Below are 26,904 nucleotides of genomic sequence, written 5' to 3'. Positions count from 1 at the left end.
GTGGAGGCATCCCACATACAAAATAGAGGGAGATTGGCACAGATGTTAGCTCAGCAACACTCTTCCTTAAACAAAAAGAGGAAGATTGGCAACAGATGTTAGCTCATGGACAATCTTCCCTGCCAAAACACACAAACAGAAAAAGCAAGCCATTTTATAGTTGCCATGTTTGTGACGGAAGAGGGTCAGTAACAGGTTTCACATATAGCCCACTGTCCATCAAGAAGCTAAAGAACCTCCAGAATGTTTTCAGCCCTTTGTGATGACTGAGATCTTGAAATCACCTTTTTATCTACTTATAGACTAAGTCAGTATGTAGAGCTACAGTTGAAGAATTGACTGAAGGTAGGTTAACCAATCTCTGAAACGTAGGAGTGGAAAAGCATTGGGATATAAAGTTACGATTAGATTTCAATTGTGGTTTCCCACATCTAAAATATGTATTTGAGGGCAACTCATTGTTTTTGTCATCTGTAAAATGAATAGAATTGTCACAAATATTCAAATATATAATATAAATATGAATTATATATTTGTAATATATAATACAAATAACACTGTTATAGGCACCTTGCTCATTCTTACGAATTGTCTCTTTTTTCTCTGCTAAAAGCACATATTTTGCTTTCCAACGCTGTGACAGATTAAATAGTGCTACAAATTGATTTAAACCAATTAGCTTTAAAACTTTGTGAGGTTATATTTTATAAATGTCCTCCAGGGAGAGGAGGAGGGTTGGGACACATGGATAATACCACGGCTACCCTAGACACTCTGCCTCCAGTAACAGGACTGAAGAGACAGCCTGGAATGCCTCGTGTTCTGCATGAAGACTCCTCCCTTCAGCCTCCGCAAGACCACTGGTGGCAGAGAAGAGGGTATCCCAGATGTCTCTATGGCTTGGAAAGACCTCACCCCCTTCTTTTGCCTCCACGCTGACAGCCTCAGCACCCTCTCTGCCTGGGATCATCAGGTTTAATCCCAAATGCTATTTAACTCTGTTTACAGTATAAGAACCATAAGACTCCCAGATGATCCTATTCCCTGACTGTCATCACCACAGAGCTCTAGCCTCCTGTTGTCCTTCCTGGAATAGTCAATCCTCAGCAAAATTCCCCCAAACTTGATAAGCATTTTATTCAATTTCCTGCTCTACTCAAATTTAGCACTCCGTGAATGTACTGCTTTCAAAGCAGCCTTTGACATGTCTTTTTGCTTCTCACCCATCTAGAAATGAGAAACTCAAGTAGGGAAGGGCACTTCCTTGCTCCTCTAACCCTATGACCTCAGCTCTACTGTGCACCAGCCCTTCTTAATACATCTACAGAAACTGGGCCACTTTTTCTCATATTTTGAAGGTTTTAACTTCTTATATTGTTACTCTCTCCAACACTTCCCAGGTCTCTTCGAGAACACTCTTGCCATAATTCTTAAGAGTTTCTACATAGATATCTTAGTACTTTGAAATTCTCTCCTCCAATAGTTTTCTCAACTGTATGTCATTTTACCATACCTTAGCATTTGCCATTACCAATAACTGTTATCTATTTAGGATCTCATCTTCAAACACTACATTATCCAAACCTCACATTTTATCTTTCCATCTCACAAAGCTCCATTACCTAATTCCAACAATCTTTGACCAAACAAGGACTTATGACTCGTTTAAACACAGAATTTCTCCTCATCTACTATACTCCTGTTTGTTCCCTCCACTCCAATCCCACTGCCCTCTTGCTGTTCATACCAACTGCAGACATTTTACTGCCTTAGAGCATTTGAATTTGCTGTTCCATCTGCATACAGTGCTTTTCCCCTTTAAAAGCCACATAGCAACCTGAAAAAAATGTTCACACTCAAGCAAAGCTGAATTATGTTGTAAAGCAAAACCAGGAAATACTCTAGCAAAATAAGAAGAGATCCCTCCATTACATTGTTCGGGTTGTGGTACATGAGACTGAACAGTCTTATAAACATGGAGGAGTTCTCAGAAGGCATTGTGTTTCTGGACTAACAACAATATTACATCTGGCCCATGCAAGGGTTAATGTACCTCTATATTCCCAACAAACCACATGTCTTGAATGATGTTCATTTCCAATTTATTTAACCATTGAAATAGTACTTTAATTTTGCCATGTTAATGAAGGAATCTTCCCATGTGGGTTTTGACAGTAATATTTAAAGCACAGTTTGTGGTCATCTCTGGAGTGTGGGCTGCTTTTTAGGATGTTTTAGATACTAAGTATGTCTGAAGCATAGATTTCTAAAGAGGTATTTCAAAATTTAACTAAACATCACTGAAGTATTGATTAAAAAAACTAACATACATAGATCACACCGTGCATCCTGAAGTATTTTATGGTGAATAAACCGATCATCTACCAGACTGTTTGCTTTGGACTATGCTAGCATTATTTGGAATCAATAACCGCCAACAAAACGTCAAGAAAAGTGTTAGCTTTCAGATGTTTGCTGAGGATATACACATATAACTGTGTTGGTTTGCATCTTCCAAGAGGCAGATGACAAGATGGGACTAGATGCTCAATAGTTCATTGGGGGAAGTGCCTAGGAATGATGAACGCGAGGAACGAGAAGTAGCCAGGGAGAACTGTCAGACCACAATGCCAGCCTGACGCCTGCAAAGGAAAGAGGAGAGGAAGGAGGACTGGATAAGAAAAGTTCAAGACTGCAGCGCCATTCTGGTAAAGTTTTGGTTGATCTCATGGTGGTTCTTTGATTCAAGACAGCCTGTAAAGGGAGTCTCATAAAATAAGCCTGCACAAGTGGCTCTGTCATGATCAATCACTGGCTGGGAGCAGCCTCAGGGCATCATGAGCTTGGCACCAATATGGTGGTGGGTCCAGACTGCAGAGGGTATTAGGGGGAGCTGTCAGTCACCTGTATTCACCATACGAGGAGATTATATGGAGTATTCTCATGGCCATCACAATCAGGCTGAAACAGTTTGCAGGAAGACCTTTGTTTTCTGCTTCTTTTTTTTGCCTTATCAAAATGTATAGAGATTCATAAATATCAAATATCAAGTACTGCTTTCGGTAGATATCTGTAATATCATTAATTTACCTGATTGTCATTTGACTTATTATAAAAGCAGCATGGACTAAAAAAGGGTAATCAGAATGTATTCTCTTCGTTTTCTATCTTACATATATCTTCACCAGAAAGCTCCTCCGAAAGAGTGGAACTCCCACCATTATTATCTTTGCTCTCTGCTCCTGCTAAGCATCACTTTCCATCCGCAACTCTCATGTATAAACGGGGTTGACATTCTTTTTCTGCTGAAGCATAAGTGGAATGGGCAGTAAAGTCTCTTTCCCCTTAAGCCTGCTTTAAGACTAAAATAAAAGATGCATAAGCTATAAATATGTCTTTACTTAAAGGAATATTTTATCATGGAACTAAAATTTAGAAATGATAAAGAATCTGAGAAACTTGGAATTTTCCTTGAATCTTAAGAAGACGAGCACTCAGGGTTTCCTCAGTAGGCCACCCTATGCCTCTTCTACTTCTGATCCAGCTGATAATTTTCAAGTTTTTGTCTATGCTACAAAAGTATATTTACTGTAATTTTGTTTGATAGCAAGTATTGTCAAAAGCACTCTTTCTCCAGTCAATGGTACTTTTATCAACTTAGCTTGCACTCCGCATTAAAGTAATTAGAGTGCACTTCACGAAGGTTGCAAACCAAAGTTTCTGCATAAGAGAATGAATGTCTTAATTCATTAGTTTGAATATTTGTGCTTGAACTCTACAACTAAATAAGAGGCACTTGATTTTGCTGGATGGCATAAAAAATTAAATTGCTCTCATGGCATCCAGCATATGCAATAAACTATCAAAATATAAAGCTTATAAGAGATGATGAAGGCAGTTCTGCAAAACAAGCTGTGAGCCTACTCTTTCTAAGGTTGGCTGTGGACCCTGGGAGCATTCCCACCAGGAAACAGCACAGGACAACACAGCAGAATGTGCTCTGAGCTTTCTAACATTCTAGACTTATGAAATATTTCAAAATTAACATTACATCTAATGTGAATATTCAAGATCAAAAATAAAATAATTCTACAGAAAGTTGTTTCAAAGGTCTAGAGAAAAGAATACTGACGCACATTTTTCACTCATGTTCAAGAAAAACTGATGTTCAGTTTATGCAAACACTAAAATTTGAGACATAATTACATTCACGTGAATGAATTTATGTAATGTTACCAAACCTCAACCTCATGCACATGTAACCGCTATAAATACATACTAAGTCAAAGGGCATTTGAAGAGCTTTTAATATTAAATATTTGGTCAATTCAAATATTATTTGGCATGTGATTTTATTGGAGAAACATATAAAATCATTTTAATGAAAAAGCTGATAGTCTTTTGATAAACTAAATTTAACCTCTCTCATCAAAACTCTTTTCATCTATCTTACTAAATTTTTACTTTCACTATAGATTATAAATAATAAATTCAGTTCCTAGGAAGCAACTTACTTGTAGAGACTGATTTATGTCTGAGCACTGACTTTTTTCCATTTCAACACATCCTCTAGAAAATCCCCAGAAGAACATTTTCACGTTAAGAAATTCTGTAGCAAAAGTATTTCTAAGCTAAACTGATGAATAGCAGTTGCTTTCTTCACCAATAAAATTGATAGCTACGATGCAAGCTATATTTTTTGTTCTGTACTCTGGTGGTAGGTATTTTGCAACAAGATAACAATTGCTTCACTGATTGCTTCTCACTGGGATAGACGCTTTAAATGGGAAATGTACCATTTGGGTAGTTTCTGTGTCTAAAAACAAGATTGTCACTGGGGGAAAAAAGTATGCAAAATGTATCGTTTCAACATTTTTGCAAAGTTCTACTGACATACATACAACCAGGCAGGCTTCTTTGTGCCCGAGTGCACAGCGCTATGCTTTGCCTCTTTTTTTTAACAAAATTTCTTCACTATGACTATATTTTCCCTAATGTAGACTACAAAAAAACCCCACGAAAAACAAAAAACGGGGTCCTACATTAGCAATTTCTTCTATATGTAATGATAATTAAAGAGGTATGGATAGGCTATGACTAATGCCTAAATTAATTAACATGGAAAATAGTGTTGGATAAAAATATGCACTTTGTTTTCCTGCGTTAAGTGAGTAATTTTCAGTAAATGGTTGCATCTGTCGGGATAGACTAAATCAGGCTGGGGTTTAAAAAATTGTACAAGCTTCGTGCCTTAAAATAAATGATTGTTTCTTTCTAGCTGGGATTCTTCTTTGTGCGTATTCGCTCCAGAACTCAAGTTATCAGGGCAGATTCTACTCTGAATTGATGCCTGTGGTCGGGACCAGGTAAAGGAAGACTGATGCATTGTCCACTGGTTCTTTACATTTCCACCTGGACCGGACAAATGTCACTTCTGCTCACCTTTTATGGGCCTTCAATGGAGCAGGGCAGTGAAATCATATCTGATTCCTAGAAGGGGATCTGTAATATTAGAGTCGCAGCCCTAATGACTACCACAGGCTGTCTACTCGTACACCAAATACTGGGCTCGCCTCCTTACTATATGCAGACACACTCACTCGTTCCTCTAGGGAAGAATGGGAAATTCCTATCCAGTTACTATGTTCCAGCCCAAATTCCAGGAACTTTGAGTGATATCCAATTTTTTTTTTTTTTTAATCGTGCCCAGATGTGGCTCCTTTGGTCTAGAGACCTACATATTAGAAAGACAAATTTTCTCAGAACTCAAGTAAACAATATGCAATGGAAGAATAGGTATAGAGCCCACAATAGACTCTTGGATTTGGAAAGAATACCAGGTACACAGTTGTCACTGATATGTAGCAATTCTGCACTCTCCCATGCACCCACGGCAAGGGTCCTTACCCTGGAGGTGGCAAATGCCCCAAGGTTAGGTCTTAATTCTTCTCCCTAGGAGGGGAACACCAATTAATTTTTCCCTGTGCCATGTTAGCATCACATTCTAGCAGTTTCTTTTTCTCCATTATTCTCCCTGACTGTGTCTAAATTGGATTGGAGAATAGCTCTCATGGGGGCTAAGCAGCTTTCTCAGGCCATTTCCTGCCTTGAGTCACCTGAAGAGCAAAGGAACACATTAAGTCTTAAATACGCACAGTTTATGTTGGTTTGGGAGTGGCGGTGATGGATATTGTGGCATTTCAACTCTTTCAAAAACCAACTGGCCTCTGTTCTCTTTGATTCTAGTCAGATCCATGTGCCAATATTCACAGTTCTTTCTTAAATCTACTTCCTGAATTTGCTGTGTAACTGTATTTTCTCATTCCCACCCCAACCATGGTGGATGCATACAGTAGGCGGAATTCTGAAAAGATTTTTTTTCAGACAATGATTAAAATTGAATGCATATTAAAATAGTAGCATTGGGTGACATCAAAGCACTTTCTATAAGTAGGAACATAGTCATCTTTGCCTATTACCAGAAACCAATACAACAGTCTGAAGATTACTTAGATTTTTCCAAATGTAGCTGAGAAGATGTAAATTTTCACAAACCCAAAATGCTGACTTCTGATCCTGTTTGTGTTTGTATTAATATTGTCATCATTCTTGTTTTATCACTCTTATTTCAGGTAATCTAAGGAAATAAATTTCTAGCACAGGATTTTCTTCAGTTAGCTATTTCATCATAAACCAGAGATTTACAGTTTTGGATTTCAGTATTTAATTTTTAACATCGTTGGTGCCAATTATAATAAAAATTGGAAATGTAGAGAATTTTAACTATGTTTTTCACACAAGAACCCTAGTATAATTATAAATTAACTGAGATGCTGAAGAGTTATAATATTAAATACATAAACGCATGAAAATAAACTTAGTGAGAACATTGATCATACAAAACATTTTTATTCAAATGTTTTCATCACTTGTTTACTTTCATTATGTTGTTGGAGGTTTGATCAAGTTGTGAGTTTAGGGTTGGCAGTTAATATTTGATTCACCAAAACCTTGTATCTAGATGCTTTCCAAAGATTAAATAGGGACCACAAATGTATTGAACAGCTTAAGACTGCTGTCTATAGGGCCCAGCCCCGTGGCTGAGTGGTTAAAGTTCCACACGCTCCACTTTGGTGGCCCGGGTTCACAGACCTGGATCCTGGACGTGGACCTACCGCACTCGTCAGCCACCCTATGGAGCATCCCACATACAAAGTAAAGGAAGATTGGCACAGATGTTAGCTCAGGGCTAGTCTTCCTCAAGTGAAAAAAGAGGAAGATTGGAAATGGATGTGAGCTCAGGGCAAATATTCCTCACCAAAAAAAAAAGAAAAAAAAAAATGCTGCCCTCTATTTAAAAAAGGATTCAAAGAGAAATTTTTTAAAACACTGAAAAAATCCAAAAACTACACTGAATTATGGTAATAGTATAATGATCAGATAAAATGAGTAGAGACGTAGAGAAGTGTTCTTTCCTCTTCAAAATTCAGCAAAAGATTGTGTAGAATTAGCTTTTTTCTGTATTAATTGATTATCAGAATTTGCCTGTGAAATTATATGGTACTAGAATTTTCATTCTTGGAAGTAGTTAGACTAAGAATTAAATTTCTCTTATAGATATAGGACTATTCCAGTTATTTATCTTTTTCTTCAATTGATCATTGTAGTTTGTGTTCTTCGAGGATTTTTTCCTTTTCAACCAAGTGTTTAATTTACTGGCAGACAGTCTCCTGTAATATTTCTTCAATGTAAAAAGACCAAGATAATATTTACCTCAGAAGGCTAAGATAAATTCATAAATTAATGGATATTACATGCACTTATTTAACTGTAAATTTCATGCCAACAGTAGTTACTTGGTCTTAGTCACTTGGTATCATATATCTAACTGATTGGAAACTAAAAATTATTCTAAGCCAGGGTTCTCAGCCACTGCACTACTGACATTTGGGTTGAATAATTCTCTATTGTGGGGTTGTCCTGGATGTTGTCAAATGCTGAACAGCACCTCTAGTCACTAATTCAGATGCCGGTAGCATCCTCTCTTCTCTGGTTTTGAAAACCCAACTCTGCCTCCAAACATTGCAAATGTCCTCTGCGGGGCAAAATCACTCCTGGTTAAGAGCCACTGCTCCAGGCTGAAGGATGAGATGTAACATCTCCCTCATGATGTAGTGTATCCAGTTCTTCTTAACTAGATAAGCAATATGCTATTCATTTAATCCAACTTCTTAAATAAAGAAAAAAGTTCAACATAAAGGCAAATTGATCATTCAAATACCTTGTTTACAAAGAGATTTAAATTCTAAATGTAAGAGGCTTTGAACATGAAGACTTTATAACAGGAGTTACATTTATATATCATGCTAAGGATAAGACAGTTAGAATTTTTTTTTTGAGGAAGACTGGCCCTGAGCCAACATCCATGCCCACCTTCTTCTATTTTATATGTGGGAAGCCTGCCACAGCATGGCTTGTTGAGTGGTGCCATGTCCACACCAAGGATCCGAACTGGCGAACCCTGGGCCGCCGAAGCAGAATATGAGAACTTAACCTCTGTGCCAGCAGGCAGGCCCTATAATTTTTTTTTTTAGAAAGACTAGGAGTTAAATATTTGAACAATTAGCATTATTCTCTTTGCCCTGAGGTTGAACTTTGAAAGTACACACATGTATAATATTTTACTAGACTGCTTTCAAGAATAAGACAAAATGGTTAATGGAAGACATAATATTATTGAGGAGTATAATCAAGAAAGAAAACACAGGATAATAAAAATAATACAGAAAAATAACCTTCCAATTTATGCAACTAAAATGAAGACCTAGTTTTCTCATGTGTGTTTTATTCATATACAATCTGATACAGAGGTATTAGAGTGATGAATCTGGAATTCAGACTCATATAAACAACACACAATATAAAATATTAGACACCATTTACTGATATTCCATGTTATATACACCTGAGAGATTTAGAAATGTATAGTTCTGGACTCATTACTTTATGTACCAATTTAATTAAGATGCATGAATTATGTTTATTGAAATGTAAATGTATATGTTGTATGCAATACAAAGAAGGAAATAACATTAGTCAAAAATTAAATGTATGTATTCATATATTTCAGAAAGCAAATGAGAATGAATTAACCGAAAATGAACATGAAGGAATTGGAAATAAATAAATGTTTAAAAGTAGCTTTTAGAGATAAATCATTTTTTGGATAACATTTTTCTTATTCTTAGATGTCTTGTTCTTGGATATATTTATAATTTAGATTATTAAAATCTGAAAAAATGCAAAGTTTGAATGCTTTAGAGCAAAAATAGCAATATGTTAAACTGTGTTGTGGGTCAATTTCCAAGATAAAGTAACAGCTGCTGGGTTTATTGTAACATCTGGAACAACTGTAAAACTGTGAAACAGAAGTTTTCAGGTATCAAACATCAGGCAATACAAGACACTGATCCCTGAGAGAGGAAAACCTGAGGTGAGCTCTATGATTGGCCCAATTTTACACCTGGAGGGTTTCATACATCTTTAGCTGAGGACTGATAAGTGTGTATGTGAGTGGAAACTTTCTAATGCCAGAGAAACAGTCACCCACAAGGAGCACAGGCCCATACAGGGCCAGGAACATCTTGTGTCCCCAGGAGTCAGAGTGGGAAACTTGTAAAGTATGGGACATGGGTAGAGTACTCAGAAGGGCATTGCCTCATTGGTTGCATTTAGCCCTTTACTAAAAACTGTTTTGGGCTCATCTAAAAAACCTAAAAGCCAGCACTGATTTGCTCTAACCAAGCCCTCCAGAGCCTGGTCCTCCACACCTGGCCACAGCCTCAAAACTTGGACCTAGGGGATAAATAACCTTACCACCTGGGGTCTTCTGAGATGAACTGTCTTCCCACCCATGTCACTCTATTTTCTCCCAAACATCAGGCATCATTTCAATCATTTCTTTTTCTCCGCCTGGCTCTTGTTGGCATAAGTGCTTCGACTAACACTTTCTTTTGCCTCTGCATCATCTTTGAGCTCTCCTTGGTGCTCAAAGAGACATCAGCACAAGTGTCTGTATCTGTAAGCGGCAGGCTTTCCTTGGTTGAACATCAGAAGAAATGCTGAAGCTGAGACAGGGCAACTCGGAGTACAGAACTAAAACTTGCCCATCACAGAACAGGAGCCCAAGGAGCGTTCATATCCACAGCACCAATGACCCAGCAAAAGCCTTAACATGCTCGAAAACAGTTATGCATGGTGACACTGCACGGCTAACAGCAGAATAATGCTGAATTGATTTAGCCATCTGCTTTCTCATATTAAGGAAGACTCAGGAAAAACAATGCCAAGTGAAAACCTACAAGAGCAAAAGTAATATTAGTGGCCACTATCACCATGCTGACATCAACTTCTTCGCAGCAGAGTCACAGAGGACAGCTTTAACCAACATCACACACACCTAAAATAGGCCTCCTGTTGTATCTTCACTCATGTGCATCTAATAAACTCCAATTTCGCAGAAGTTGGGTTGGAATTCATTGCCACTTTTGGAAATCCCTTGAAGTCTGAAGTTGAGTGAGGAAGGAGTAACTTGGAGGCCGAGACTGAAATTTCTGATGTGAGAAACAGTGTAATCCCATGTTTGCACACTTGAATTCTGAGCAGGAAATCTGAGCAAGAAGTTTACTACTTAATCACCAGAGGAAGCAGGGGCACATTTAGGACCCCTAGCAAGAACTACATTGACTTACGTCCTTAGGACATCTTAACGTGAGTACTCCATTACAGCCTCCCTTTATTGAGCTTAGACCGGACCTATGTTTGAGCTAATGAAGAACTCCTAAATGCCTGAGTTACAATATGTTAGAGATTTCTGGTGCATAAGCTATTTAGACTCCGACCAAGAGAGAATCTTAGCAGTCCTATGGAAATAGCAAGAAACCTGTTATTGTTGAGATTTAAAGCCCGTCACAAGTGGTCACTTTGTCTTTTTCTTACCAAAGTATAGAGATATCCTAATACACCAAGAAAATTTTATTAGCCAAAGTTCTTTGCTCTTTCTCCTACTTTTTTTAATTATCAGAATTTAATAGAACCACATTTTATGAAGTTATCATCTAAGTGCAAACTAATTGTGATAAGTTATAGAAGACATAAATATATTCATTATGACAGCACGCTCACAGTTTTGCTCTGTACCCTTCCTCTATTATAGCAGCTTAGTGGTGATGGCTTATTTTAAGTAGTGTAAAATGGATGAATTCAATGTGACCTTCCCTACACCATGTGTTCAGAAAATATGATACGCTCTGGGGAATTAATGACATATCATCACCATTACCCTAGCAAACACATCAATGCGGTAATTTGTACAAACCATAAACTGGGTGTGGGAAGGATACTGAAATTGAATTGACATTGAAGGAAAGTTAAAATTGCAGCCCCCTGCACATGTGCAGATGTGGCTTCTTCATTTTAATAAGGCATCACAAAGGAGCTTTCTGATTGATAGTTGTTTGGTATTTATGGACTATCTCAAATTGACAAAAGTTGCAGAACACTTACTGAAAATGGTCTTGCTAACTTTTTATAACGTATATTCGCTGATGTACTTGTAGAACTCTTCATGTTGGTGGAAACTAAACTGACAGCATGTCAACTTACTGCACATCAGTTGCTTGTCAACTTTGCTGGGAATGACATAAACAGGCTGCATGTTTGTTCTTTAATTGCATTAACCCTAGAAGTTTGGTGACATCGGATATTGATGGTGTATTCACACATAGATGTTAGTTATGTTGAAAGATTATATTCAGCTATTATTATTTGATTATGTATTTCTCCTTAAATTTGCTTCAAAATGCAAGCGAAGGATAGGAATTTTGCTAATACCTTCCTTAGTAAAAACAGCGGCAAAATTTCTTTAGTCTAATGTAACACTGGCTATGACAGAGTAGCCTGTAGCACACTCACGCTCCTCTGATAACCACTACGGAAACTAGATAAACACATTAAATAAAAATAAACATGATGGAAGGCATCTAGGGCTTGAATCAGGATCCTGGGGAGAAGGTAAGCTCACTGAGGCGAGCCCAGCACTCTGTACATCTCTTTCGCCTAAAAGTATTTTCTCATACTTGGTGTAAAGGGAAAGAGTCTGAAAAGTCAGTCAGATGGTGATTTCCAAGGGACAGAGAAAGTAGCAGAGCTCTCAGCAATCTCTTAAACTGTAGTGAGCAACGCTGGAGTTCACAGATTGCAAGACAGGCAGGGCTTGAAAGGACAAGAATGTAGAGGGGAGAGAGGTTCAGAAAATTGATCTTGACCTTTGACATCCTGGAGGCATTTGGGATTCCTAAGTTGTGTGGGGAGAGGGGCTAAGAAGCCAAGCAGAAAAGGAACTGAGAATTAACAGAGAATTGGTATTATTTCATAGTGCTAAAAAGCAAAGTATGAATCCAGAACCTTCTAGGAAAGATGGACACTGATAATTGTGCCAGATTCTCAGTTGATATTCTGAAAGGGCTCTTTGGTGTGAATGTGAATCAGAGGGATATTTAAATATACAAAGACTGCATATTAGCCTGGTAACAATTCAATCCCCAAGTAAATTGAGAAGGTTAGTCCTCTATTTGGGTTCTGGACCCAATTCTAACATGTGTATGTGTGTGTGGGGGGAGGGGGGGATCCCCACACCACCCAAGCAATTTTCCAGACACCAGCTGGGCATTTACAATTCAACTCAATTCTAACACTATTCACTCAGAGATGGCATCAGATTCCACTATTTAAGGGCTCAGTCACACAAGACTGCCCTCCACTTCAGACACCAGTTGCAAGCCCAGGTTCTGACCCGCTGGCTACAGATTGGAGGTTCCAATGACCCCTCCAACTCAAGAAAGCAATCACAAGTCCAGGTTATTACAAGTACTTCTAGCCTACTAGCCATAAATGAGAGGTTCCCAAGATCTCCTCCTCGGGTTCAATTAATTTGCTAGAGCAGCTCACAGAACGCAGAAAAACAGTTTACTTACATTTACTAGTTTATTATAAGAGGATATAATTCAGGAACAGCCAGATGGAGAAGATGCATTGGACAAGGTATAGGGAAAAGAGGTGGAGCTTCCACACCCTCTCTGACAGCACTACTCTCCCAGGTCTCCATATATTCACCAACCCAGAGCTCTCTAATCCAGTCATTTTGGGGCTTTGTGGACGCTTCATCACATAGGCATGATGGATTACCTCATTGGCCACTGGTGATTGAACTCAATCTCAAAGCCCTCTCCCCTCCCTCAAGGTTGGGGCAAGGGGAGGACTGAATGCTCCAACCCTCTAATCACATAGTTGGCTTCACTGGCAACCAAGCCCCATCCTTGGGTGTGGCTAGGAAATTACTTCATTAACATAACAAAGGAGAGTTTGATAGCTCTCTTCATTTAGGAAATTCCAAGGGATTTAGGAGCTCTGTGCCAGAAACTGGATGAAGACCAAATATGTTTTTTATTATAAATCATGATATCATATCCCCACTCTAGCTCCCTGTTAGTCAAATCTATCCTGAAGGAAGGTAACTATGTAACCATGTGCCCTCCAGGACCAGGTCAACTGACCCCATCTTATCAACAGAGTAATTAAGAATGTTTTTTCAGGAACTGAGAAGCCTTGTGCAGTTCAGGCCCCTTGAGACCACCGACCCATCAACTGGGCCTATGTGAATGGTTGACAAGTGATGTGTTTGGGGTCAGGGAGCTAAAACCTCCACCCTCAGATTATGGTAATGCCACCATTTTGTGAACATGCATCCTATGGAGAGGCATAAAGTTTGACTACGCTTGCACAGATCATCAATTATCTCACTTCTCCTTACCACCCATCATCCATCTCCACACTTCAGACCATCCCGCCCTTCATCCCATGAATTGTGCTCCAAGCCCTGGATTAGGGAGACAGAGCTGAGAGTGTAATCCCTGGTCTCCTCGCAGATCAATCTAGCAGTAAAGCTGATTTCTTTTCCCAAAAGCTAATGCCATAATAATTGGTATTTTTTTATGCACCTGGGGCAAAAGAACCCCAATTTTGTGCCATCACAACTACATCCAGAGTCTTTACAAATTTTTCATGCAAGAAATCTAGGATTTAATAGAATATGCAAGAAAAACATAATCAAGATTTTTTTAAAAAGACAACAGAAACAAACCCTGAACTATCTTCTGCATTTGTCAGAAATAACACATTAAAAAGTTGTATTAATAAATTGAATAAAATATATGACAAGACGGAGAATTTCACCAAAAAAGTGGAATACATATATAAAAAAGAATCAGTTAGAAACTATATAATGAAAAATATAATAATTGAAATTAAGAACGGACAATAACGGATTGGTCACAGATGAAGAAAATGATCAATGAGTGAGAAAATAAGCCAGAAGAAAATACAGAATTTTAAGCACAGACAGCAAACAAGATTGGAAACACAGAAAAGCAAGTGTGGAATATGTAGGTAAGGATGAAAAAGTTTGATATGAATTTAAATGGCTTCCTAGCAAGGGAGGAGAGAAGAATAGGTGACCTATCATCATCCTTTGGCATCCTATCATCATCCTTTGGCAAGGATGCCTGTGTGTCATAAGGAGGCTCATTGCTCCTCTAGCTGTCTTGCTCACACTGATATGTTTTTTTCTTGTCTCCTTCATTGGCTTCAAGTACTCTTCTTGCTGTGCCTTTGCATTTTGGTTTACACCTCCTCAATTCTGTGAAGTCCCTTTTTTCTGAGTGTTCTTTTCATTAAGTAAGTGTCTTCCTCCCACGTTTTTGTTTTTTAAAAAAACAAGCTGCAGTAGTCAGCATTCTCCAAAGAAATAGAATCTATATATCTATATCTGTATTGATACCCATCTATTTACTATCTATCTATCTATCTATCTATCTATCTATCTATCTATCTACATAATGATTTATAGTTGTGCCACATAATGATGTTTTGGTCAATGATGGATCACATATATAATGGTGGTCCCATAAGATTAATACTATATAGCTTAGGTGTGCAGTAGGCTACACTCTCTAGGTTTGCATAAGTACACTCTATGATATTCACACAACGATGAAATTGCCTAACAACGCATTTCACAGAATGTATCCCCATGATTAAATAATGCATGACTGTATTGTAAGAAACTGGCTGTCATGATTATGGGACCTGAAAAGTTCCACAGTCTGCCATCTGCAAGCTAAAGACCCAGTCTTTAAGTCTAAAGTGAGTGGTATAATTCCAGTCTGGGTCCAAAGGCCTGGGAACCAGGGGAGCCAATGGTATAAATCCCAATCCAAGAGGAGAAAACCAATGTCCCAGCTCAACAGGCAGGTAGAAAGAAAAAGGGGTGAACTCCTCCTTCCTCTGCCTTTTGTTCTATTCAGGCCTTCGGTGAATTGAATGATGCGCACCCACATTGGGAAGGGCAGTCTACTGAGTCCACAGATTCAAATGCTAATCACAACCACAAATACACCATAGACACACTTAGAAATAACATTTAATCTGGGCACCCCATGGCACAGTCAAATTGACACAAAGTTAACCATCACAAGCTTTTGCTCTTTTGTTTGAATTTAAAGACAATCTCTTGATTTCTTAATTGCGGGCTCACTTCCTCGCTTCAACCCAAACTTTTTAATATTATTGATTTTTTTTAAGTAGGATATTCAATTATTCTATGACTTAAGAAAAGAAAAACAAATCTTTGTGTGGTATTAAATCATAAATTTACATGTTTGGTGTGAGATGCATTTAAATTCCGTTTGTACCAGAAATTCATTACGGGAGAATGTGTAGCAAACACTAATTGCATACATCTAAAGAAAACAATTGTTAGGCTTCAGTAACTATGACAACATGGTGTACATTTTCTCAAAGGAGGGAGAAAGATGTTCTCTGTATCCGATCTCTTCTTTTTTTCAGTAACACTTTCCTATATCTAAATTTAGCAAGAAACATTTACCTTAAGGAAATTATATTTCCAATTCTCATAAATTAAAAATAATAAAAGTTTCCCAACACATAAGCCTGCTTATTTAAATAAATTAATTAAATATTAAATATCCTACATGAGATTTATATTCTTACTAATTTATTTTAAAAATTTTTATGACAAAAATTTTAGAAAAATAACACTTTAAGACTAAGCAAGTTACTGTGGTATATTAATAATTTTGACATGACTGTATGATTTTCAAAATGTTTTCATAAGTTTGCAATTTTTAATTGCTCTGTTTTCATTTTTAATATGTCCAATGGATTGTTTCTTACTGCAATTTCAGTAAAATTATTGCTGTTGCCTGCTTGAAAATGTTAACTGGTCAAACTTAAGCAACTGCATAAGAAATGGTAAATATATGGAAATTGAAATTTGCATGTAGTTTTCCAAAACTTTATTCTTTTTATCCAAATCATCAGGCTCATAGCTAAATTAAAAATATGTTCTCTGGGAGTTTATCCACACTCACAGAGATAAATTTGAAAACTCCAGGTAACATTTTCTTCAAGACATAGCTCGTATCCTTCAACTTCTCTCCAGCACTAGCATCTCTACTCAGAGACAAATTAATATGAGAAGGAGACATGGAAAAACATGAAGATTCATTCTTCAAGGCCTGTTAAAACTTAGCCATAACAGATAAAAATGTAGTATTGCAGTCCCCTCAGATTTCTATGGACAAATAGTTCTTAACTGACAAAAGAGTAATTGATTTCAATTCTGAAAAGTTAACAGCAATATCAAGGAAAACTAAAGACAGATTTATCATCAAAATGCACCTAGTTCTCCATAGTATTTTTTTGAAGTTCTATCTTAAAGTACAACCACATAATATGACGCAAACTCTGACACCAGTTACGTAACAGTGACTGACGCTCATCGCTGTTTGTTGTAGTGTTTTACTTTTGTTTTTAATATGCCCTATAGAAGGATTACTTATGCTCATGTAAGTAAAATTATTTGCAATTCCAAAATAGAATAATGCTGTGTGAAGTGACATATAACAATTCAGTGGTAATTTATTTTATTATCTAAATTTTAAATACTTTAAGTTTCTCAAGAGTTTGTCTGGTTTAGAACATTCCAAATAAAACTGAAGTGAAAAGAGCATACAAATTGCAGGACCAATTTTGTGGACCTGATGGCGAGATAGAAGAATTTTAAATATATTTAAGCAAGGTTTATATTCATATTCATCTAAGTCAGTGTGGTTTTGGTGGGTAGAATGACATTATTTATGAGTGACAGGAAACTGTGAAATAAAAGACCAGTTCCAAGTATGTGAAAATATATTGTAAGAATCAGTACATGGAAAGAGTATCTTCTTTTGAATGTAAAGAATAACATAATTTGATTAACAGAAATTGTTTCTTTTTTTTTTTTTAAGGAAGATTAGCCCTGAGCTAACATCTGCTGCTAATCCTCCTCTTTTTGCTGAAGAAGATTGGCTCTACCTAACATCTGTGCCCAACTTCCTCTACTTTATATGTGGGATGCCTGCCACAGCATGGTTTGACAAGCGACACATAGGTCTGCACCCAGGATCTGAACCAGTGAACCCCGGGGCACCAAAACAGAGTGCGCAAACTTAACCACTACACCACCTGGCCAGCCCCTGTTGTTTCTTTTTAATTCACAGTAATTAATGTTGAACGAACATTTCATGGTATCATTTTTGAAAGGCATGGATTTATTAGTTTGTCCACCATACCTCCATAACTCTGCTGCTAGTCTTATCCGATCCACTCTCACTTCATATGTGAACTATTAATAGCCTCCAAACTTAACTCCCTGATTCCTCCTTTGTTTCTTTCCCAAAAGGCCATGATCTGACTTACAAGATTTAACATCATCCTATTTTACTAAGGACCAGTAGCAAAACCAGCATCCCCTCCACAGTCCTACCTTTTCTGACCACATCCATTTCGTGGGAGGCCACTCTCCAGGGTATCCACCATGTTCTCACCCTGCCCTTCATGAATTTCTCTAATAAATTGATCCTTTCCACTTCAGAGTCATTCTATGTTCAATTACATTAACCTAGAATCTTTGTTTCTCAGACCTGCACCTTTCTTACCTTTTACCAGCCTTCAAACACACACATTCTTAACACTAATTCTTATAAGCCCTGAGATTCAGTCAAAATGTTACTGTCATATAGAAGCCTCTGTTGACCTCTCCGTATAAAGATAGATACTTTTCTCTTGCTCTGATTTACAGAGCCATTTTCAATTCCTTAATTGCTCTTGAGATAATGTTAAATAGGCATATGTTTGTGAAAATTTTTCTTTTTCCCATTGGACTGTGAATGGACTTAGCGTTAGAAATAATGTCCCTTATTTTCACCACTATAAATTAAAGTGCCTAACATACAGTTTGGGACCCCGAAAACATGTAGAGTACTTGAAAGTCACTTTAAGTAAACCGTTTTCTATGAAAGTTGCATTTTGATTCTGACAATGTAAAAATTTTAGTAGGCGGTAGCTTTGATCTGTTACTGATTAGGACAGAGAGGTAAGTGTTATAACTTCATATAAATTGAAATAACTTTTTCACAAATTTTGCCTTTCTTCTTTCTACTTTATTGCCCCAATTTCTTTTATTGCAACTGCTCCTTGTTTATCATGCATGAGGAAGAAGGAGAGCATGGGGAACACGAGATGATACTGAATAATACTGAGTTCTGGCAAACACCAAGACTAAGAATTAAAGCTTCTTTCCATAAGCCTCAACTTTATCTTTTGAAAAATAAATCTAGTAAACCAGCTAAAATCTAAATTCCTATGAAGTTGCAAAGTCTTATTTTTCCTTTAAAATCATGCACGTGAACTATAAAAGTCATGTCTATGTTTCTAGGTGGATGTATTTATATTTTGTTTGAGGGTAGAACATGAGTTTCTAGAACACCCTTTGTGAATCATTAAAAGTTGATTCTTTATAACTATTTATATTTCTTCTAAATAAACTCTTTTTTTTTTAATATAATGCCTTTTTTTTTAAAGATTTTACTATTTTTTTTCCTTTTTCTCCCCAAAGCCCCCAGGTACATAGCTGTATACTCTTCATTGTGGGTCCTTCTAGTTATGGCACCTGGGACGCTGCCTCAGTGTGGCTTGATGAGTAGTGCCATGTCCACACCCAGGATTCGAACCGTTGAAACACTGGGCCGCCTGCAGTGGAGCTTGCAAACTTAACCACTCAGCCACGGGGCCAGCCCCTAAATAAACTCTTTTTAGTAACCATTAATTTGCTCATTGATCTCTTACATCAACATGTATTGTACAACAACTATAAGTAAATATTCTGTTTTATGATGTGACGGAAGTAGGATAAAGATGAAAAAGCCATGAATCCAGTCCCCAAAGAGCATAATGACTAACTTAAAATTTCTGATTTTAAGAAAATAATTTTATTACTCTATCCAAGGCAAAATCATGTGAGCATTTTCTCACACTGAAGAGAAAATATTCATCTTTTAATTTAATTGATATTTCTAATGTTCAACATTAAAGGGAGAAAACTACTTTTATAAAATGATGATCAAACAAAAGGAGACCATCAAGTAAAATTGTATCTTTTGGTTGGCTTTCTACAAAACTATTCAGAATCACCAGTGCGTACAACATAAAATTATACATCGGGTCGAGATTTGAACTAAATCTTTAAAAAATCAGAAAAATGTGGAATTTTTCTCTTTCTGGTATTGTCATTCTTTTCACTAACAAAAGAAATTGGTTTCACTTTGCAAAAGACCTAAAAGCATTAAAGGGAGACATCCTCTGTGAAACATCTATAATTTTTATTTCTCCGTTTTTTGGCAGTGATAACGTTTTTACATATTATGAAATACTGAACTCTATTTGGTTGTTATTTAGCACTCCACAGAGTGCTAAAGTAAATTTACTTGTTCATAAAGAGAAATTCATAAACTAAGATTTAGAAAAGGTCAGGTTACCCATAGGTCAACAAGCATATTGATATTCAGAAGCCATCATTACACCTGGGTCTTCAATGGACCAAACACTCAATTTGTCAAGGAATCGTTTAAATGCAGACTACATCAGATCTTTAAAATGTATTTCAAAGGCAAAAATTAATAAATACTAAATGCTTTAACAGAAAGGATTTGAAATGCCCAATCTTTCTACTTATTCCTGAGGTTTCCATCTCTCAATATTGAGTATGTCTGTGAATTATTGTTGTTTCTTTTAATTACAATTTTCCAAACCTAAAGATATACTATCCACAATCAAATTCACATTATAAAGAAACCATTGGTGAATAGCTTACAAGAAAATTAGTTTTTACAAACCCTATTTCTGGTTGGCCTTCTGCCCAGCACACTCTAGAATTCTTGTATTTCCTCCTTAAAGGAGAATTGTCTTCTGTGTAAGAGAAGTTAAGTCTGATCATACAGAAGAGTTTGCAATGACAATGACCAAATTTAACATTAGAACCAGAGACAGACCATAAGAACCTTGTCTCCACTCCCTGATTCTTTACTCAGAGCCTTGGACACCACTTTTCGCTTTGAGACAATTACTGTACCTTGCTCTTTAATCCCCACCTGTGTAAACATAAGAATACTTGGATTTTATATTTCTTCTCCTGTATTCTCACTCCCACTATGTCTCTGTACATCCCTCTCTTTACCCCTGTGCTTGTCAATCCCTATTTCGTCTATCCCTTCTACCAACTATGAATCAAGCTGTTCAGCATCAGCGAAGTGTCTTCTATTCATCTTCATCTGCCAAATTTCCAATTGGTTTAAGTTCCAGCTCTATGCCAAGTCTTGATAAATGTCCACATAAATTTGGTGGCAACATCTGCAACCACACTGACTGATCTTATATTAAACTCACAATTGTAATCCCACGGAGACCATTCTTGATATCCACTAAACATACCTTATTTCCAGGTGTATCCACTCCTTCACTTTCCTTTATCCTCAAATATTCAAACATCTCTTTTCCCATCTGCACTTATAGCTGAGGACATTGTTTTCTATTCCTATTTATTGAGTATCCAGGATATCACCCTTTCCTGCTTTCCTCTGACCTCTCTGGACACTCTAATTTTCTCCTGTTCACTCTAATTTATAAGTTATTATTATCATCCTAAGGAGCCTCAGGTATCAATCATTAATATATTACCACTTCTTCTATATACTTGCTTGTGATCTCATTAGTTTTACTGCTCTTGGTACCATATATGCTGATGACTCTAGCATTTATAACTCTACACTGAACTTTTTCCTTGATATCCAAACAGTATATCCAATCCACTAGTTGACCTTTCTAAGTGGATGTCCAAAAGACATCTCAAATACAGCACTTGTATACCTGAGCCCTTGATCACACCACCCAAACCATTCTTCCCATTGTCTTCCCCATCTTGATTAATGACAACTCCTTTATTTCAGTTGGTTAGGCCAAAAGGTCAAGTCATTCATGTTTCCTCTCAGTTTTTTAAACAGTTAATTCATTATGTCAGTGAAACAGTTTCCATAACTTCCAGTATATATCTAAAACCTGACTATTTTGATTTATGCTATTAGCCAATGTATACAATACAGAAAACTCTTATACATATGTGCCAGGACACAGGCATACTAAGAATCATCAGATCTTTCTAAAAACACTCTAAGTAATATGCCTGGAATATATATGAATGTTACATATACATACATGGAAATAAGTCTAACTTTTCTGAATAGAAGATTAACACATTTGTTAATTCATTCAAAATATATTTATTGAGCTCAAACTCCGTATCAAGCAAAATTCTAGATGTTTGAGATACGACATTAAGCAAAACAAAAACGCCTGCTTTAATGGGACATATTCTGGTAAGGAGACACAGAAAATTAAAAAAATAAACAAAACGAATACGTTGTTTGTATAGCATGTTAGAGAGTTATAAAAGCAATGAAAAATGTAAAAGAGATGGAAAATAGGAATTAAGGAAGGAAGCTTTGAAATTTAAACAAGGTAAACTGTAGATAACACCACAATGAAGTTCTTTATAGCAGGGAGCAAAGCTACCTCACATACAGTGTTGATGGATCTTAGATATTTAATATTACATTGAAAAAGCAAGATGCTGTATGATAGCATATCCAAAACGCTCAATATAAATTATAATAGAAGACATTTATCATTAATAAAATATTTGTTGTAAAACTATTAGGAAATAATGGAACGAAAAATTGTGGTGAGCAAGAGAATTAGAGGAGCTCCCAGTGAATATCACTAATATACTTTCTTAACTTGTGTGGTAAATTAATAATGTTAATTTTATTGTCATCTTTCAGAAATTATAAAAATAATATGCATTCTGTTGCATGTATCAAATATCCTACTTTAAAAATTAAAAAAGGAATAATGTTCATAATAGTTTGCGTAGTTTTATGTCAACTCTATACAAACTAAACAGAGTGCATTTTTACACACATGACTAAGGGGAAAAATATCTGAAAATATATATCTTTAAATTATCAAGAATCTTTACATTTCTGGACGAATTCTAGCATACCTAAAGTTGACAAAAATTTTCGTCAAGATGTATTTGTTTCTAATAATAAAATTGAGATGTCGTAAGCATAAAGAAACAATATTAATTTGAAAAGAAAGATATATAACTTTATAATTAGAACTAGAGTTCCAAAGAGACTCTTGATGACTTTAGAAAGAAATATTGGGTGGTACTATGCTCTTACATCAATGAAGAGAATTCAAAGTGAATCCTCAGGCCTCCACTGGGTTGCCATTCCATGCAGAATAAACTCCACAGTCCTGTTCGACCCTGCAAAGACCTTACAGACCTGGCCCCCACCTAATGGACAACCTCTACTCCTGCTATGCTCCCTCCCACTTCACTCATCACTCTGGTCCCACACCTCACCTCCTGGCTGTCTCCACCAAGCATGTGTCCACCTCAGAGTCTTAGCATTTGTTGTTTTAACCTGTTGGAATGTTCTTTCTCTGGACATTCATGTGGCTCAGTCTCTCAGTTGTCCTAAGTCTTTTCTCAGAGTCGACTTGCCTGATCATCGCGGGTGCTATAGGAGCAGGAAACATATAAAGGAAAACACTAGAGAGGTTGTACTGTAAATATAAAGTGTTTGATAATGGAAGCATCATTTGGTCCCATTTGTGGGAATAATTTGACAATATCTGTCACATTCACAGAGCAATTTTTGCTTCAAATGAACGTGTGCTCTCAATTTTCCTTGTAGCATTGCTTGTGTTAGCAAAAAAACCTGTTAGCAAAAGAACCTGGAAATAAACTAAGTATCCGCAAATATGCTTATGAATAGAATATGCAATGATGGGATATTTGACTAGGGCCATAGATACTCCATGTCTGCAATGCGAGAATGAAGAATTTTTTGCTGCCCTATACAATATGGAATGTCCCACAAGACATATATCTTTGTAATATTTTGAGTCTTTAACCTTATTCCATTTTGTATGATATTAAACACACTGAATATATATACTTCAGAAATACAAATCTGAGGGAAGATGATAGTTTATTCTACTTAAACACATTCAAATTTTTTAAAACATCTTCCAGAGATATGTTAACAATAGCAATACTGCAGGTTTTATTATTGTCAAAACAGCACACTTATTTCTACCTGTATTTGTAGCTGATATTCACACTGAGCTTACGTACTGGTGCAAAATGATTATATGTCTTCCAGTATGATCACATCTGTATACTTTCATATTGAAATCCATATTACTTTATTATAATTAACTTTCCTTTTATTTCTCATTTTTTATAATTATTATTAGGCATTTTATTGACATTTAAATTTTTGTGTTTTCTTTTTCTCTTTTTTTGCTAAATTTCTTTTAAAGATTGGCCCTGAGCTAACATCTGTTGCCAATATTTTCTTTTTCCTTCTTCTCCCAGAAGCCCCCCAGCACACAGTTTGTATGATCTAGCTGTAGGTCCTTCTAGTTCTGCTGTGTGGGACGCTGCCACAACATGGCTTGATGGGCTATGCTAGGTCCGGGCCCAGAATCCCAACCCGTGAACCCCATGCCACCAAAGTGGAGCAAGCAAACTTAACCAATGGCCATGGGATGGCCCCTATGCATATTTTGATAGATAATTTTATCAGTGATTTTGTTTCAGGATACAAAATAATGTAGCAAAATTTTTGTTTAAATGGTTGAGCACCACAGAGAGAAGTATTTCTCTTATCTTTTGCTGCTCAAATGTCAATGTTTAGTTGTTGGACCAACAGCATCAGCATCATTTGGGATCTTGTTAGAAATGCCTAATCTCAGGACCCTCCCCCAGACCTGTCCAATCGAGATCTGCATTTTAACATCTGCAGTGCTTTCATATTCATGTTGGTATTTGAGAAGCACTATTTTAATCCATCTATTCCTCTCCTTTTCCACTGCTAATAGTTTAATCCTTTATATTTTATTAAGGGTTCTGTGAAAGTTTAAATGCTTTCTATTTACGATCCCTTTCAATCCACTCTTCAAAGAATAGAAAGAATTCTCTTCTTAAAAGAAAAATGTCTAATTTGTCTGATTCCTTCAATGGCATCTCAGAACTCTTAGGAAAATACTCACAACCCTAAGCGTACATGACCCTTCCTCTTACCAAGAGGCCATGTGGGACTTAGTCCCAGCACACCTCAGTCCGCTCGTCGTGGACAAATCTGCATTGCTGGGAATATGACACTGACACTTTTCTGTTTACTCATATCCCATGCTATTGCTTATTTCACAGTCCTTTCCAAGCTCCCCTTTGCCTTTCAAAAGCTCTCTTCCATCCCCTGAGCCAATTCCCTTAATTTTGCTAGTTCTCACTTTTCCTTCAAATGTATCTTCTACAAGAAAAGCTTTCTTTAAACATTATTTGATATTTTATATTAAAAGTTGATAAGTTCCTAAATTATATTATTTTTTACTGCAAAACTAATGGCCATTGTCCATTTACTAATGGACAATGGCCAGACCATATATGATGACAAAACTTTGACCTACAATCTTTGCAGTGATCAGGAAGGCAAACCACCTTGGCAGTGATGGGCGCAGAAGGTCAGAACTGGGTCAATGACTGACAGCTTACCTGATGTTTGCCCCTGTTTTCAACTGAAGACCAAGGAGAGAAAGTCAAATATGCTTTCACAGCCAATCACAGATAATATCCTCTAGTTAGCCTGCCTACAGCTTCTCCACAACTTCCAATCAGAGCACACCTGGAGCTTTCCCTTTATTTGGCTGTAAAGCTCACCCACACCCCTGCCTGGCGTTGAGTCTCTGCCAAAAGCAAGCAATGGTGGCTGACTTCCTTGCTAGCAAGTCTGAATGAGTAACCTTTGTTCTTTTCTCATTTGGATCATCACTTTTTATTTCCATATTACTAATTTAATGATTTGAAAATAATTTCTTTATCTTGGATGAAATTCACACAGTGTCATAGAAATAACAATAAAAGGAATATAAGGAGACTCTATTATTATTCGTGTTTTTCTTTCAAAACTAAGAACTCTCAGTCCAGATTTAAATTATCTATCTTTAAGTACCAAATGAATTTTTGGTATATGTGGCCAGAGCACAGACACACTGACATAACACTTTATTAAGGGCACTTGAGAATTACAGAAAGTATCTTTTGTTTTCACCCTTCCAGCATTTTCAAAATCTGTCCATCTTTTAAAATATTTTGCCTTGCTGTATATAGCTGGTTTGCTGAATACCAATAAACACAAGACTATTTCTAACCTAGGGGCAGTCATTTCTATGAAATTAATTTCAAAATAGTATGCTACTGCACTGTATTTGTGTGCAAGCCATTTTCACAGAAAACTGAATCCCTGTATATTTGACAGAGTTAAATAATACAATTATGGAATTCAATAATAGAAGTAGAAAGAAAAAGACATGGTTTTAGATGGGATTTGAAAAGGCAGCTCCAATAACACAGAAAGATGGAGAAAGCTTGTTCCAGATGTTAGGCACTGCTGCGGAGAGGACTGGGAGTGATAATTTTGCGTGAAGTAACATAGAAGAGATAAATGGATTTCATGTATTTTGGACATATCAATTTTGATTTTGCAATTTCAAGCTATGAACCTACAGTCGGGAAACAGGCAACTTGTTATATTTGAAAACACAGTCTGATTTGGAATTAGTTTCAATTTGCACTTATTGAGAACCTACTAAGTGCTAGAAGACATGCTAGAGTTTTGGATATGTTATTGTGAGACAATGGAGACCCCTACTCTAAAGTTATGGGAAAAATAGCTACAGATGATTGCAAACTCAAGATGCCAGCATGCACAGCAATAATTATAGTTACGTTTACCAAAGAATTAATTTTATTCCAGATTTGGGAAAAGAATATATTTTCTGACTGTAACCATAGTACATATTTACTGTAAACATTTACGTTATAGAATAAAGTATGAAGAATACAGTGCTAATAACCTGTAATCCCAGCACTCATACATAATTATTATTTTTATAAAGACTCCTGGATTTTGTCTAAGTGTTTACACACATAATATATGTGTATATATCATACCAATAAATGCATATGAACATATGCACAAATGGAATATATCATGAAAAAGTTTAATATTTTCAAGTGTTACAATGGTACTTCTTTGAGATAACACAAAGTTCAGAATCTCCCATTTGAAATGAGGGACGTGAGTTTAAGGGACTTGTTGGCGCTCAGCAATTCAGTGGAGTAATCATGACTAATAAAGTTGGACTAACCCAAAGGGCTAATCTCATTCTGGATTCCTACTCGCACAGCGGGAGCACCAGTGCCTGGCCCCACCTGGGTCCCACTGCCCTGATGAGCCTATTCTAATCAACGTCTAT

Source organism: Equus asinus, chromosome 7, assembly GCF_041296235.1.
Source record: "Equus asinus isolate D_3611 breed Donkey chromosome 7, EquAss-T2T_v2, whole genome shotgun sequence".
Taxonomy (NCBI): Eukaryota; Metazoa; Chordata; class Mammalia; order Perissodactyla; family Equidae; genus Equus; species Equus asinus.
The sequence above is the reverse complement of the archived record's forward strand: the minus strand, read 5'-3'. Positions refer to the sequence as shown.